Source organism: Macaca thibetana, chromosome 6 (assembly GCF_024542745.1).
Source record: "Macaca thibetana thibetana isolate TM-01 chromosome 6, ASM2454274v1, whole genome shotgun sequence".
Lineage (NCBI taxonomy): Eukaryota > Metazoa > Chordata > Mammalia > Primates > Cercopithecidae > Macaca > Macaca thibetana.
In genome coordinates, this window is record NC_065583.1 from 8,714,288 (window position 1) to 8,731,232 (window position 16,945).

A 16,945-nucleotide genomic window follows, 5' to 3' on the forward strand; every position below is an offset into this window, starting at 1 on the left:
TCTCTAATCCCCACCACCACGAAAATACGTAACACATCCTACTGTGGAACTTAACAAAATGGGCATTTACCTTCTCCCCAGTTTACTTCAGAATCTAAATAACGAGGCATTCCTCTGTATTACAGACTAACTATAAAGGAATTACAATGGTGCCACATCTTACTTCAGGGTGAAAAGTGAAAAATAGGTTGGGTGCGGTGGCTCATGCCTATAATCCCTGCACTTTGGGAGGATAAGGATCACTCGAAGCCAGGAGTTGATGACCAGTCTGGGCAACACAGTGAGAACCCATTTCTACAAAAAAATTTTAAAAATTCACCAGGTTTGCTGACTCGCACCCGTAGTCACAGCTACCTGGGAGGCTGAGGTGGGAGGATCCCTTGAGTCTGGGAGTTCAAGGCTCCAGTGCCATAGTTACATCACTGCACTCCAGCCTGGGCAACAGAGCGAGACCCTGTCTCTAAAAAAAGAAAAGAAAAATAGCATAGATTTACCTGTAAAATGTTCTTATATTGCTCACAAAGTTCTGTGTAAAGGGTCTTATATATGATATGGTAATTCATATGCCAAATAAAGTTTAAGAATCACTTAGACAAAAGCAAAGAACAAAAAAAATATGCAAATATCTGGGTATTCAAACCATTCTTCACTTACTAAAGAAATATTTAATGAGCACCTACTAGGTTCTAGGCCTCAGAAATACAATGGAGAAAAACGAAATGTCACTGTCCTCACAGAGCTTATATAATAGAATGTCAGGTGATAACTGTTATGAAGGAACTCAAGCAGGGAGAAGGAATAGAGAATGGCTTCTGGGGGCATTACTTCGACAAGGTGGTCAGGGAAGGAGGAGGACAGGCAGGGGAATGAAGCAGAATACACACTGCCTTTAGTTCCTACTCAAAATCCAATTGACCATTGAACAACATGGGTTTGAACCATGCAGGTCAACTTGGATGCCTGGGTCTGCTCATATGCTTGCCTCGCCTGCCTCCATCTCCCTTTCCACCTCCTTCACCTCTTCTTCTGCCTCTACCACACCTGAGACACCAGAACCAACCCCTCTTCTTCCTCCTCCTCAGCCTACTCAGTGTGAAGACAACAAGGATGAAGACCTTTATGCCGATCCACTTCCACTTAATAAACAGTAAACATATTTTCTCTTCCTTATGCTTTTCTCAACATTTTCTTTTCTCTACCTTCCTTTATTATAGGAACACAGGATATAAAACGTATACAAACTATGTGTTAATTGACTGTTTATGTTATTGGTAAAGCTTCTGATCAACAGTAGGCTATTAGTAGGGAAATTTGGGGGGATTCAAAAGTTATAAATGGATTTTCAACTGTGCAGGGGATTGGAACCTCTAACTTCCACATTACTCAAAGGTCAACTGTGTATGAATTTGAACTTCTTTTGTTGGTGGACAGTGGTGTGGGGAGGAGGGCAGGGTTAAGGTAAACAAGCCCAACCAACCTCCAGCTACTGATCTGGGAGAGTGAAATTTGGTAACATACTGCTATACTGTCTGTATGGTGCACTGGGATCGAGGGAATCACTTTCTTTTCTTTTTTGTTTTGTTTTTTTGAGATGGAGTCTCATTGTTGTCCAGGCTGCAGTGCAGTGGCATGATCTCAACTCACCACAACCTCCGCTTCCTGGGTTCAAGCAATTCTCCGGCTTCAGCCTCCCGAGTAGCTGGAATTACAGGTGCGTGCCACCATGCCCGGCTAATTTTTGTATTTTTAGTAGAGACGAGGTTTCACTATGTTGGCCAGGCTGGTCTCAAACTCCTGACCTCGTGATCCGCCCACCTCAGCCTCCCAAAGTGATGGGATTACAGGCGTGAGCTACTGTACTGGGCCGGGAACTGCTTTTTTTCCAGACGAAGTCTTGCTCTCGTCACCCAGGCTGGAGTGCGATGGCACGGTCTAACCTCACTGCAACTTCCGCCTCCCAGCTTCAAGCGATTCTCCTGCCTCAGCCTCCCGAATAGTTGGGATTACAGGCACCTGCCACCACACTCGACTAATTTTTGTATTTTTAGTAGAGACGGGGTTTCACCATGTTGGCAAGGCTGGTCCTGATCTCAGGTGATCCGCCCGCCTCAGCCTCCCAAAGTGCTGGGATTACAGGCGTGAGCCACCACGCCCGGCCGGGAATCGCTTTCTAAGGATAAGTAGATATATCACTACAGCAGTCTCCTTTTAAACTTTCGGGACTTTCTATTTCCTTGTAAGTGGGGAACTAGCCAAGCCCTAACTAGGCCATTATCTGGGTGGATCTCTTTTCTTCCATTTACTGTCATTTTTAGAGCTTTTTTAGAGCTGATTCTGATCACCAATGGAGAGACTGCTGGAGAATTAGCCAGTGCCACATCAGAAGCTTGTGCCCACAGAAACAAAAGGTGATTCTGTGACAGGAAACATGACACCTGAGGAAACCAGGCCAAAACAGATAGTTCACGCTGACTCATTTAATAAACAAAAAGTTCATTCAGATGATATTTTCTGATCCATCCTTAGAACGAGGGTATTAAACACAAACACAATACTAAGACTTGTAGTTGAGATTCAACATCCATCTGACATTATAAAAAAAGGAGGAGAACAGCACAGGCAGACACACTGAAGAGCTCTGTGACTGCAGTCGACGCTAATGGTGCAGAGCTAAGAGTCATGGAAAATTCCAAACTAACCGAGGACTTCCCCAATCCCGGCAGGCAATACCAGCTGCCTGAAAAAAAACACTTTCGTAAGAGACTGAGACAACTGGCCAATGCCTAGAAATACTAAATAAAAAATCCATTAGAATTTAAACTAGCCCCTATCTCCTTTTGTAACCAAGAACATATAGCACAGAATGAAAACACCACTTCCTAGCACTTTGTAGGATGTTGTAGCGGAGTGGTTCTCTTCCCCAGCTGCAAATTATAATCACTCAGGGAACTTTTAAAATATACTGATGCTATTTCTGAGAGTGGAAAAAACATTGACTCCTTTTCCTCTGCTTTCACACCGCAATAATCAACATAGAAGACTTCTATAGCCAAATGTGTGGGGATTTCTCCCCACCAACAAGCACACAATCAATTCTGCAGCAGACACCAGCTGGGTATCCTCCAATTCAATCCTGACACTATCTGCCTGGAGGTAGCATCAGATCTCACAGGGTGAGGGCTTGGTTCCACAAGACTGCCCCTCACTTCTGATTCCAATCGCAAGTCTACCTGTGCTTCTGACCAACTGGCTATAAATTGGGGAGGCCCCAACCCTTCTTAGGTTCAAATTAATCTGCTAGAGCAGCTCGCGGAGCTCAGGGAAACATGTTTTTCTCGTTTACTATAAAAGATATTACAATGTGGGCACGGTGGCTCACACCTGTAATCTCAACACTTTGGGAGGCCAAGGTGGGTGGATCACTTGAGCCCAGGAGTTCGAGACAGCCTGGCCAAGATGGTGAAACCCGTCTCTACCAAAAATATGAAAGTCAGCTAGCTGGGCATTGTGACACACATCTGTAGTCCCAGCTACTTGGGAGGGTGAGGCAGGAGAATCGCTTGAACCTGGGAGGTAGAGGCTGCAGTGGAGATCGCACCACTGCACTTTAGCCTGGGTAACAGAGTGAGACTGTCTCAAACAAACAAACAAAAGATACTACACAAGATACAGATGAAGGGATGTACAGGGTGAGCTATGGAAAGGGGCACAAAGTTCCCACACTCTTCCTGGGAACACCACCCTCTAGGAATAGCTTCCAGATTTCCCGAACCTCTCAGAACCCAATCCTTTTGGATTTTTATGGAAGCTTCCTTGTGTAGGCATGATTGATTACATCACTGGCCATTGGTGATCAATTTAAGGTTCAGCCCCTCCCCCTTCCCCTGAGGTTTGGCTATGGGGCTGAAAGTCCCAACCCTCTAATCCTTCCTTGGTTGTCTGGTAATTAGATCCCATCCTGGAGCTACCAAGGGGTTGGTCAATCATCAGTCAATCATTAGCATATAAACAAGTCACTTTGGAGATGCTAAGGATTTTAGGATGGAGACAAAGACTAAATTTATATTTCACAATATCACAACTTCACATATAACCTTTCATTTCATTCTTGTACTAGGAAACAGGCAGAAAGTCTAAGTGATTGGCTTATGGTCACAATGCTAATTAGGTAGTAGTAGATCCTAGACCAGGAATCAAATCAGATTAATGTTTCCACTTCAAAAAGTGACATTCTGGAATACGTTAACTGAGAACATTTCAGAAGGCATTAATTTAGCTAAATCTAAATAGAGAATTCAGAAAATGAGAATCCATCCGCTGAGCACTGATTAAGTGCAACACAAGCCTTCGGTACCTTCGCTAAAGAATATCCAGAAGCAAGAATGAAGACCACTTTCTTGGTCAGGTCAGTATTTAGAAACTTTTTCTTCTCATTTACCATTTCTCTGTGTTGGTATCATTTCAAGTCCTCTCTTCCAGTTGGTATGAAATACACAAAGTACTGTTGCTGAGTAGAGTCACCCTATTTTGCAATCAAACACAGAAGGAACTTATTTCCTCTGTTTAATGTTTGTACCCATTGTACTACTCTTTATCCCTACAACTTTCCTTCCTTCCCAGTCTCTCATATCTATCATTCTATTCTCCACATCTATGACATCAAATTTTTTAGCTCCCACATACAAGTGAGAACTTTGTCTTTCGATATCTGTCTTTCCACACTTGGCTTATTTCACTTAAGATAATGGCCTCTAGTTCCTCCCATGATCCTGCAAATGACATGATTTCATTCTTTTTTATGGCCGAATACTATTCCATAGTGTACATATAACACATTTTCTGCATCCATTCATGTGTTGATGGGCACTTAGATTGATTCTCTATCTTTGCTACTGTGAATAGCACTGCGATCAATATGCGAGTGCAGGTATACCTTTGACATACTGATTTCTCTACCACTGGATAAATACCCAGTAGCGGGAATGCTGGATCATATAGTAGTTCTATTTTTAGTTGTTTGAAAAATCTCCATACCATTTTCTATATTGGCTGCACTAATTTACATTCCCACCAACAGTGTATAAAAGTTCCCTTTTCTCTGCATTCTTGCTAGCATCTGTTATTTTTTGGCTTTTTTTTTTTTTTTTTTTTAAAGATGGAGTCTCCCTTTACGGCCCAGGCTGGAGTGCAGTGGCACGATCTTGGCTCACTGCAACCTCCACCTCCTGGGTTCAAGTGATTCTCCTGCCTCAGCCTCAGGAGTAGCTGGGATTACAGGCACCCACCACCACACCCAGGTAATTTTTAAATTTTTAGTAGAGATAGGTTTCACCATGTTGACCATGGTTTGGCCAGGCTGGTCTCAAACTCCTAACCTCAGATAATCTGCCTGCCCAGGCTTCCCAAAGTGCTGGGAATACAGGCATGAGCCACCATGCACGGCCATATTTTGGCTTTTTAGTAATAGCCATTCTAACTGGAGTGAGATGATATCTCATTGTGGTTTTGATTTGCATTTCCCTGGTGATTAGTAATATTGAGCACTGCTGGCCATTTGTAATGTCTTCTTTTGAGAAATATCTAGTCATGTCCATTTCTCAATGGGATTATTTGTTTTTTTACTGTTAAGTTGTTTGAGGTCCTTATATATTCTGGATCTTAGTCTCCTGTCAGACGAGTAGTTTGCAAATATTTTCTCCCATTCAGTAAGTTGTCTCTTTATTCTACTGATTGTTTCTTTTGCTGTGCAGAGCTTTTTAGTTTAATATAGTCCCATTTACCTATTTTAGTTTTTGTTGCCTCTGCCTTTTTTTTTTTTTTGACAAGTGTCTTACTCTGTTGCCCAGGCTGGACTGGAGTGGCACAATCACAGCTCATTGCAGCCTCGATCTCCCAGGCTCCTGGGCTTAAGCGATCCTCCTACCTCAGCCTCCTGAGTAGCTTGGACCACAGGCACGTGCCACCATCCTTGGCTAATTTTTAAAATTTTTTGTAGAGACAGGGTCTCATTATGCTGCCTAAGCTGGTCTCGAATTCCTAGGCTCAACTGATCTTCCCACCTCAACCTCCCAAAGTGCTGGGATTACAGGTGTGAGCCACTGCACCCAGCCTGTTGCCTGTGCTTCTGAGGTCTTACAGTCATAAAACTTTTGCCTAGACCAATGCTCTGAAGAGTTGTCCCTATGTTTGCTTCTAGTTGTTTTATAATTTCAGGTCTTATGTTTAAATCTTTTCTTCTCTTTTTTTTTTTTTTTTTTTTTTTTGAGATGGAGTTTCACTCTTGTTACCCAGGCTGGAGTGGAATGGCGCACGATCTCAGCCCACTGCAACCTTCATCTCCCAGGTTCAAGTGATTCTTCTGCCTTAGCCTCCCAAGTAGCTGGGATTACAAGCATGCGCCACCACGCCCAGCTAATTTTTTGTATTTTCAGTAGAGACAGGGTTTCTCCATATTGGTCAGGCTGGTCTCAAACTCCCGACCTCAGGTGATCTGCCAGCCTCAGCCTCCCAAAGCGCTGGGATTAAAGGTGTGAACCACCGTGCCTGGGCCTTATTTAAATCTTTAATCCATCCTGAGTTGACTTTTGTATATGGTGACAGGAAAGGTCCAATTTCACTCTTCTGTATATGGTTATCAAAGTACACACACACATACACACACACCCACACACACACCCACACCTCACTTAAGGCTGAGGCAGGAGAATCACTTGAACCTGGGAGGCAGAGGTTGCAGTAAGCCAAGATCATGCCACTGCACTCCAACCTGGGTGACAGAGCAAGATTCAAAAAGGAAAAAAAAAAAATTACCTGGGAAAGTCTAGTCCGGTTCATTTGAAATTTCAGAGAGGAATTTACCCCCCTAACCCACTGAACTTTGTGCCTGCCCCTCTGACTACCTCCTGACTTAAAATTTCCCTTTAAAGCTGATAAACATGCAGAGAACTGGAAGGGAAAAAAAAATCCACTCTGAACTGATGGAAGTGGGTGGAGGAAGAGATCATATTCCAATGAATCTATTACTTCATGTGTACAAGAAAAGGAACTAAATGTACCTTTCATGTTTGCCCAAACTGTACCGCATGTCTTCATAACCTGAGGGCCAGCCTAATAACCAATCTGAGATTATTCAAACAACTGAGGCAGCTAGGGTGCAACAGTGTCTTCAGAGAACTGCAGAGCTGGAATGGATCTGAGGTCAAGTCTAAGTTCTGCATTTTAAACATGAGGAAATGAAGTCCTAGTGAGCTTACTAATACCCCACAGCGAATTAGTGAAGGGGGAAGCTGGAAGCTGGAAGCTGGAAGGGGGGAATCCAGGACTCCTCAGTCTCATTATACTAGGCTGTTTCTATAGGTATTAAGGGTGAAACAGGCCAGGTGTGCTGGCTCATGTCTGTAATTCCAACACTTTGGGAGGCTGAGGCAGGTGGATTGCTTGAGCCTATAAGTTCAAGAGCAGCCTGACCAACATGGTGAGACCCCCGTCTCTACAAAAAAAATTTGTTTTTTCAATTAACCAGGCTTGATGGCACATGCCTATAGTCCCAGCTACGCAGGAAGCTGAGGTGGGAGAATCACTTGAGCCCTGGAGGTCAAGGCTGCAGTGAGCTATGATCATGCCATTGCACTCTAGCCTGGGCAACAGAGCAAGACCCTGTCTTAAAAAAAAAAAAAAAAAAAAAAAAAGATAAATCAGGCAGCCTAGGGATTCTTTCATTTATTCCACAATCATTTAGCAGTGCCATGTTCCATGTCAGCCTCTGAGGATGTGAAAAGGAGCTGGCTGAGGGGCCAACCCAAAGGGACCCACGAGCTGTGAGAAATACACCAAGGAGAGTAGTAGAGTATGTTTTCATAGAGATATGCATGGGTGCCTTCATATTATAAACCCTCCCTGGCTACTTCTTAGGAGCTCTGCTCTTGGTTACTAGAACTCTCCCAGCATAAACCATGCCCTCGCCACTACACTCAGCTCTCTCAAGCCCTGCTTTGTTCTTCTGTTCCACATTCAGATATAAGAACAGGGAACAAAGGCACGGGTTACTTCCCGGTGACACACAGATTGAGCAGTCTCAGCTTCCCTGCTGGAATGGGGAAGCCTGGCCAGGACCTCTCTTCTGATCCACTGTCCCTCCAGCCAGGGCCATGACAGCAGTGACCTCTGTCGGTGAGCTCCTTGAGAGACAGCAGAAATGCAGGAAAGTGATTTGCCCTAGCGCCACTAAAACGACCTCTCATCCCAACTGAATGATACAAATACTTTCCAGAGGAGCAACATTATTAGATGCTCCTAGAAAACATGGGATTCAGTATTAGACAGAGTTGGATTTTAATTCCAGCAACACTAAATATTGGTGAACTGAATCCCGGCAAATGTCCTTACAACCCCAAGCCCAGTGTCTCCTGTTGTAAAATGGTGATAATAATCCTTGCCTCAAGGTATTACGATTTAAAGAGATAATATAAGTAAAGTGCCCTATGCAGTGGCTGACAAATAGATGTTCAATAAACACTGGTTATTCCTTCTCTTTCTCTGTAAGACAGCTAAAAATGTATTCAAGCTACAGAATGAACTACAACCTATTTACTTCACAAAGGAGTTTCTCTTGTAGCACTGAGTCATTCTCATCTCCACCTCCTCTCCCGCGACCACCCACTCTGTGGCAGACAGATTTCAATTCTCCCGAGGTTCCACCCCTCAGTATACACCCTGTATAAAACTCAGAGAATCTGACAGGACAGTCACTCCATGGTTAGATTATATTATCTGATACAGCTGGCTTTAACAAAGCGGCTATCCAGGCTGGTAGCAGTGGCTCACGCCTGTAATCCCAGCACTTTGGGAGGGCAAGGTAGGTGGATCACCAGGTCAGGAGTTTGAGACCAGCCTGACCAACATGATGAAATTCCATCTCTACTAAAAATACAAAAATTAGCCAGGCGTGGTGGCACGTGCCTGTAATCCCAGCTACTCAGGAGGCTGAGGCAGGAGAATTGCTTGAACCCGGGAGGCGAAGGTTGCAGGGAGCCCAGTTGCGCAATGCAGTCCAGCCTGGGTGACAAAGCAAGACTCTTGTCTCAAAATAAAAAATAAATTAAAAATTAAAAAAAAAAAAAAAAAAAGGAAAGTGGCCATCCTGAGTGAATGTGACCTATTCAGATGAATTTTTGTTTTGTTCTTTGAGATGAGAATCCTGCTATGTTGCCCAGGGTAGTCTTGAACTCCTGGCCGCTAGCAATCTTCCCATCTCAGTCTTCTGAGTAGCTGAGATTGCAGGCATGAGGTGCCACCACTGGATGTGGCTTCAGACAAGTTTTTTTTTTTCTTTAATTTGTATTTTTTGAGACAGGATCACTCTGTCGCCCAGGCTGGAGTGCAGTGGTGCGATCCTGGCTCACCATAACCTCCGCTTTCCTGGTTCAAGTGATTCTCATGCCTCAGCCTCCCCAGTAGCTGGGATTACAGGTGCATGCCACCATGCCTGGCTGATTTTTCTATTTTTATTAGAGACAGGGTTTCACCACGTTGCCCAGGTTGGCCTCCAACTCCTGGCCTCAAGTGATCTGCCTGCGTTGGCCTCCCAAAGTGCTAGGATTATAGGCATGAGCCACCCATCCAGCCCTCAGTTGAGTTCTTTTTTCTTTAGACGGAGTCTTGCTCTGTCGCCCAGGCTGGAGTGCAGTGGCGCCATCTCTGCTCACTGCAAGCTCCGCCTCCCGGGTTCACACCATTCTCCTGCCTCAGCCTCCTGAGTAGCTGGGACTACAGGCGCCCGCCACCACACCCAGCTAATTTTTTTTGTATTTTTAGTAGAGACGGGGTTTCACCGTGTTAGCCAGGATGGTCTCCATCTCCTGACCTTGTGATCCGCCCACCTCGGCCTCCCAAAGTGCTGGGATTACAGGCGTGAGCCACTGCGCCCGGCTCACGCCTGTAATCCCAACACTTTGGGAGGCTGAGGTGGGCAGATCATTAGGTCAAGAGATCAAGACCATGCTGGCAAACATGGTGAAACCCCATCTCTACTAAAACAACAAAAATTAGCTGGGCATGGTGGTGCATGCCTGTAGTCCCAGCTACTCGAGAGGCTGAGGCAGGAGACTCGCTTGAACCTGGGAGGCGGAGTGTTGCAGTGAGCCAGGATTGCGTCACTGCACTCCAGCCTGGCGACCTCAAGACTCTATCTCAAAAAAAAAAAAAAAAAAAAAAGAAGGAACAGGACCGTCCCTGACGAAGACATTTGGAGTGTGTGTTTCAGTCACGAATTTATTGCCTCTCAGCTCTGAAGATTAGGCAAATGAAGTGCAATTCAATGTGTGCTCTGTGATAAACAAGTGAATTACTTTATTTTTCCTCTAAAGTGAGCACGCTGTTAAGCTTTCTCAGTAGAGGAAGCTGGAGGGACATTTCAGGCGTAGCCTGGAGGTTGTGGAGTGGGTGTGAGGACATTTGGTGAAGCCTACTAAGGCTTGAGGCCAGAAGTGGTACCTCTTTGATCTTGTAGCCTCGGCCTGGCAATAACTTCAGAACCTTCTCCACATGTTAAGCAAAGCCCCTGCACGGCATACATGCCTTGAAGGTCTCTTGCTCATACAGGGACGGGGACTTCCACTACATCCATGCCCACGATGACCTCTCCCCCTGCCTGTACTCCAGAAGAGGCCAACTGCTTGCCCAGAAACCCAGGCAAACCCTGGTCTGGCCAAACCAACAAACTCCTTTGCTATCTGGTGGGTTCAACCATACTTTCTCTAGTGAGGTCTGAATCCCTTCCAAGTCTGTTCTTTGGGTACTCTCCCTCAGTCCTAGGGAACCAAATATAGTTTCTTTATATCTGTTAGTAACTCTTTTGCCATAATTAACAATAATTCTGAAATCTCTCTCAACCTATTTTGGTTTGTGCGGCTACCCAATCCACAAAAGAAAAAAAATAATTCTTTATATTAATCTTTCCCTGCTTAACTGACTATGTGGTTTCTATCTCCTTATTAGACTCCAGACTGCTATAGGATGAGATGATTTGACACAAAGGAGATTCTCTTTTCCTGCTGTGAAAATGGAGGGGCCATATGGCCAGGAATGAAGGTGGCCTCTAGGAGCTGAGAGTGGTCCCAACTAACAGCCAGCAAGGAAACCTGGATCTCGGCTCTATAAGCACATAGAACTGAATTCTGACAGCCATAAGAGCTTGGAAGAGAAGACCAAGCTTCAGATTAGAAGTCATAAACATGACCGGCTGCGGTGGTTCATGCCTGTAATCCCAGCACTTTGGGAGGCCGAGATAGGCAGAATGCTTGAGCTCAGGAGTTCAAGACCAGCCTGGGCAACACGGCGAGACCCCATCTCAATAAAAATGAAAAAAGTCATAAACGTGTTTTCCATTAACCTAATGCCAGCCTATGGCTATTTCACTACCAAAGGAATATACCCTATTTTTGCCAATTCCAAATGTGAAATACCTTTCCTTTTTTCTCTCCATACTTATATTCTATACCAGACCTTCCAGCTCAAAGTCTAAAAATTCCTCTTATCTGCCAGACTATAAAGGAAAACATAAAGTCAGACTAAGAAAAATAAACTTTTCCATATAGCAAGTAATACGCTGGGCCAGGTGCCTAGATTTCCCTTTCCGTCCCCTACAAACAAACATCTCAAATGTATTCATAAGAAATTTGGCCGGGCGCGGTGGCTCAAGCCTGTAATCCCAGCACTTTGGGAGGCCGAGGCGGGCGGATCACAAGGTCAGGAGATCGAGACCACAGTGAAACCCCGTCTCTACTAAAAATACAAAAAAATTAGCCGGGCGCGGTGGCGGGCGCCTGTAGTCCCAGCTACTCAGGAGGCTGAGGCAGGAGAATGGCGGGAACCCGGGAGGCGGAGCTTGCAGTGAGCCGAGATCGCGCCACTGCACTCCAGCCTGGGCAACAGCGTGAGACTCCGTCTCAAAAAAAAAGAAAAAAAGAAATTCAAGCAATTCTCAGGCCAAAAAAACCCCCAAAACCCAACTGAAGGCAAGTACTCAGAGAGGAAGGTGACTACAGGTTGCTTTCTACACCTTGGGTGTATGTAACAAACAAGATGGACTTGAGCTTTTGTTTACAGATCTCACAGGGCACAGGAAACAGCAGACAAAACCCAGGGCCCATCCAGAGAAGAGTGTTTCGTTTTGTTCTGTTTTTGAGACTGAGTTTTGCTCTGTCGCCCAGGATGGAGTGCAGTGGCATGATCTCGGCTCACTGCAAACTCCACCTACCGGGTTCACACCATTCTCCTGCCTCAGCCTCCCGAATAGCTGGGACTACAGGTGTCCACCACCACACCCGGCTAATTTTGTTTTTGTGTTTTTAGTAGAGACAGGGTTTCACCGTGTTAGCCAGGATGGTCTCTATCTCCTGATCTCGTGATCCACCCGCCCCAGCCCTTCCAAAGTGCTGGGATTACAGGCGTGAGCCATCGCGCCCGGCCCAGAGTAGAGTTTAATAAAATCTTCACCTCCTCCAACAACTAGGATCCTAAAGGGTTGTATCTTGAATTAAGGATAAATCAATCAGAACTCAAGAGGAAAGAAAGGGAGAAACAAGAAAATCCACAATCATAGCTGGTAATTTTTAGTATCCCTCTTTTCATAATTAAAAGTAGTAGACAAAAAAAAAAAAAAGACATAGAAAATTTGAACCATCTTGACCTGATACAGAATACTACAACCAACAACTTCAGAATATAGATTCTTTTCAACTTTACACAAATGGTTGTCAAGATAGTCCATATGCATAAAAGAAGTCCCAATCTCAAAAGATTGAAATCTTAGAAAGTATGTCTTCTGACCACATGGAATTAAATGAGAAATCAATTAACAATAAGAAGACATCTAGAACAGCACCAGATATTTAGAAATTAAACACCACAATTCTGAATAACCAATTGGTCCAAGAAATTACAAGAGAAATTAGAAAATATTTCAAACGGAGTAAAATGAAAATATACCTTATCAAAATTTGTGGGATATCGCTGAGCAGTGCTTAGAGGGAATTTTACTGTATTAAATAAATGTTTACACTAGAAAAGACAAAATTAAATCCAAAGTAAGAAGGAAGGAAATAATAACGTGCAGATGTCAATGAAATAGAAGGACAAAAAAATATAGGAAAGTAACCAAGATAAAAATTTGATTATTTGAAAAGATTAATAAAATTGATAAATTACTAACTACTTCATTAAAAGAGCATCAAAAATTACATTAAAATGGCCGGGCGCGGTGGCTCACGCCTGTAATCCCAGCACTTTGGGAGGCCGAGGCGGGCGGATCACGAGGTCAGGAGATCAAGACCATCCTGGCTAACACGGTGAAACCCCAACTCTACTAAAAACACAAAAACTTAGTCGGGCGTGGTGGCGGGCGCCTGTAGTCCCAGCTACTCGGGAGGCTGAGGCAGGAGAATGGCGAGAACCCGGGAGGCGGAGCTTGCAGTGAGCCGGGATCAAGCCGCTGCACTCCAGCCTGGGCGACAGGGCGAGACTCCGTCTCAAAAAAAAAAAAAAAAAAAAATTAGCCGGGCGAGGTGGCGGGCGCCTGCAGTCCCAGCTACTGGGGAGGCTGAGGCAAGAGAATGGCGTGAACCCGGGAGGTAGCGCTTGCAGTGAGCCGAGATGGCACCACCGCACTCCATCCTAGGCGACAGAGCAAGATTCCGTCTGGGGGGGGGGACGGGGGGAAATACATTAAAATATTTGATACATTAAAATAACAAGAGACATACTAGGAACAGTGGCTCACGCCGGTAATGCTAGCACTTTGGGAGGCCAAGGCAGGCAGATCATTTGAGCCCAGGAGATCGAGACCATCCTGCTCTGTTGAAAATGAAAACCCCAAAAACTCAAGAGACATGTGAGATCTCTGCACCAAAAACCACAAAACATTTTTGAGAGAAACAAAAGAAAACCTAAATAAATGGAGAGATCCCATGAGGCTGGACATGGAGACACCAGTGAGATTAGAAACTCAATATCATTAAGATGTCAGTCCTCTTCAAATTGATATATTCAACACAAGCCCAATTAAAATCCCAACAGGTTTTTGTTTGTTTGTTTTTTGGTAGAAACTGACTAGTTGATTTTAAAATATATGTGGCTATTTTAGAATAACCAAAACAATCGTGAAGCACAAAGATGGAGGACTCACACTTTCTAATTTTAACATAAATCTGCAATACTCAAGACAGTATATTATCATAAGGCCAGAGATCAATGAACAGAAGAGATAATCCAGAGCCAGACTCATGAGACAGTGTCACTAATTTTGGATGAAAATGCCAAAGCAGTTTCACGGAGAAAGGATTTTCTTTTTTTTTTTTTTTTTTTGAGACGGAGTCTTGCTCTGTAGCCCGGGCTGGAGTGCAGCGGCCAGATCTCAGCTCACTGCAAGCTCCACCTCCCGGGTTTACGCCATTCTCCTGCCTCAGCCTCCGGAGTAGCTGGGACTACAGGCGCCCGCCACCTCGCCCGGCTAGTTTTTTTTTGTATTTTTAGTAGAGACGGGGTTTCACCGTGTTAGCCAGGATGGTCTCGATCTCCTGACCTCGTGATCCACCCGTCTCGGCCTCCCAAAGTGCTGGGATTACAGGCTTGAGCCACCGCGCCCGGCCGGAGAAAGGATTTTCAAAAGCTGGTGCAGCAACAACTGGATGTCTATACTGGGGGGAAAAAAGCAAAAGAAAACAGAAAAATAAAAACAAGGCATGACCTGTACCATTTTAGTGCCTACAGCCTTAAGAAGCAGTCATGCCTAACTGCCAAAATCCTCTCCCCTGCCAAGCTATTGTGGAAAGCCTTCAGGTTCCAGTTCTCGCCTAATAATGGAATATACAAACTAAGTTCAATAGGTCTCATATCTTTCCTTACCTCAATTTTTACCAGCATTTGAAGCCTCCTGACCATCTATTATGATCCCATCCCCAGACTGCTCTGTGCTCATCTCACCATTTGATGCAACAACGGTGCATCACTTCCTTTTCTTCCAAATCTTCCCCTTTCTTCCAAATCCTTCCACTGTGTTCTTTGTAAATCTTGCTCAATGATCTGCTACTTGTTTATGTATCTCCTTCTCTTCCAGCACTTTCCCTCTAGCTTAACTGAAACCCAGCTTCCCATCCCTTCTCACCAGGCTCTCTCAAGCAGAGAAGGCTGCTTATTTTTACACACCCGATATCTCAGGCTTTGGTGACTGGGGTTAGTAACATCTTCTGCTCCCCTTGTGCTGCCTCCTAACAATTTTCACCCATCCTTGTGAAAAGCTGACTCTAAAGAAGTGCAACCGCACATCCTTAGGCAAATGAAGTGCAAACTTGCTGATTACCACCCTGATCCCTTCATGCTTTCCCAGTCACCACCCTTATTCACCAAAGGAGGCTCAAGCTTGCCCTTTTCTGACTCTTCCTCATCTACACAACATCAAAATGTTGGCATTCCCCAGGTTTGGTCAGATCTTTTCTTTTCTCTTCCACCCCTTCCCTTAGGTCTGGGTTTCTCAACCTCAGCACTATTGAAATTTTGGGCTGCACAATTCTTCAATGGGGGAAAGTGAGGCTGTCCCGTGCAGTACAGGATGTTCAGCAGCATCCCTGGCCTCTATCCCTGGATGCCAACAGCAACCCCAGCAAAGAACCACTGCCTTAGGTAATTCTGTGTGTTCTCATGGCCTCAAATATCTCTGCTTATAGCTAAGTTCCTGTTTGACAACTTTTGGGCATCTTACAGCCATCTCAGTCCAAATTAGCATGTACCAGTTGAATCTCTCTTCAAATTCATCCTGTCCCAAGTCAGGATCATCTTAGTAAATGGCCCAACCTAGAACTGGGAGCCATCTCTGATTCTTCCTACATCTAATCCATCAGTACAACCAATAAATTCTACCCCCCAAATTTGCTCTCAAATCTGTGTGCCTCCCTTCACCTCAGACCAAAAAATGGTGATCTCTCACTGGCATGCATACAGTCACTTCCTGACAGGTGTTCCTGCTTCCATTCTCCCTGCAAACAGTCTGTTCTCCACAGAGCAGCCAGAGTGATCATCCCATTCAAATCACTCCTTCATTAAAAATCTTAAAACATCTCCTATTCACTTAACATGAAACCTAAACTCCTTATTTAGCATCAGCAGGCACTGGATCTGGGCACTAGATGTGTAGCAATGAATTAACGACTCAGACAACCTCCCTGTCCTCTTTAACGAGGAGAGGCAGACAGTAAAAAAAAATCAAGAGCCAGAGAGGCCCAATCACTCCCCTCATAACCACTTCATTCACTTCCCAAACAGTTTCCCCCACCCACTTGTTCCCACAAATACCTATTCAGTTATGACCTTGGAAGATTCCCCCTCACTCGTCCTTCGGACCCCTACTGCTGTCAATCACACAAGGACCTGCACAGCCCATAAAATCCCACCTGGCCGGGGTCTTACATAAACTCTGAACCTACCACTCCCCACCTCACTATTAAGCTCAACACTACCCTGCCAGAACATTCCAAGCTGCTTTAAAAAAAAGAAAAAAGGGACAGGGCCTTGCTGTGCTGCCCAGGCTGGTCTCAAACTCCTGAGCCCAAGCGATCCTTCTGCTTTAGCTTCCCAAGTAGCTGGGACTACAGGTGTGATACCCCTGTCCCCGGCTATCCCAAGCTCTTTACCCCTCAGTGCCTTTGCATTTGCAGAAAGCCCTGCCTCCAATTCCCCTATGGTTGATTCCTCCTCAGACACAGGGTTTCACCATGTTGCCCAGGCTGGTCTCATACTCCTGGCCTCAAGCAATTCTCCTGCCTCAGCCTTCCAAAGTGCTGAGATTACAGACTTGAGCCACCAGACTTGGCTTCTGTTTTGGATATAGTCTAGCTAATTAGTGAATAAGAAGTTACAGAAACAGAATATCATAAATGATGGCCAATAATACAAA

General features: G+C 44.8%; 1 protein-coding gene across 1 annotated transcript in view; it reads right to left on the reverse strand.

The window, feature by feature from the left end:
- The window catches only part of ATP6V0E1 (ATPase H+ transporting V0 subunit e1), a 380,972-nt gene that overhangs the window by 13,235 nt on the left and 350,792 nt on the right, over window positions 1-16,945 (reverse strand). The gene's annotated exons all lie outside the window — the stretch shown is intronic.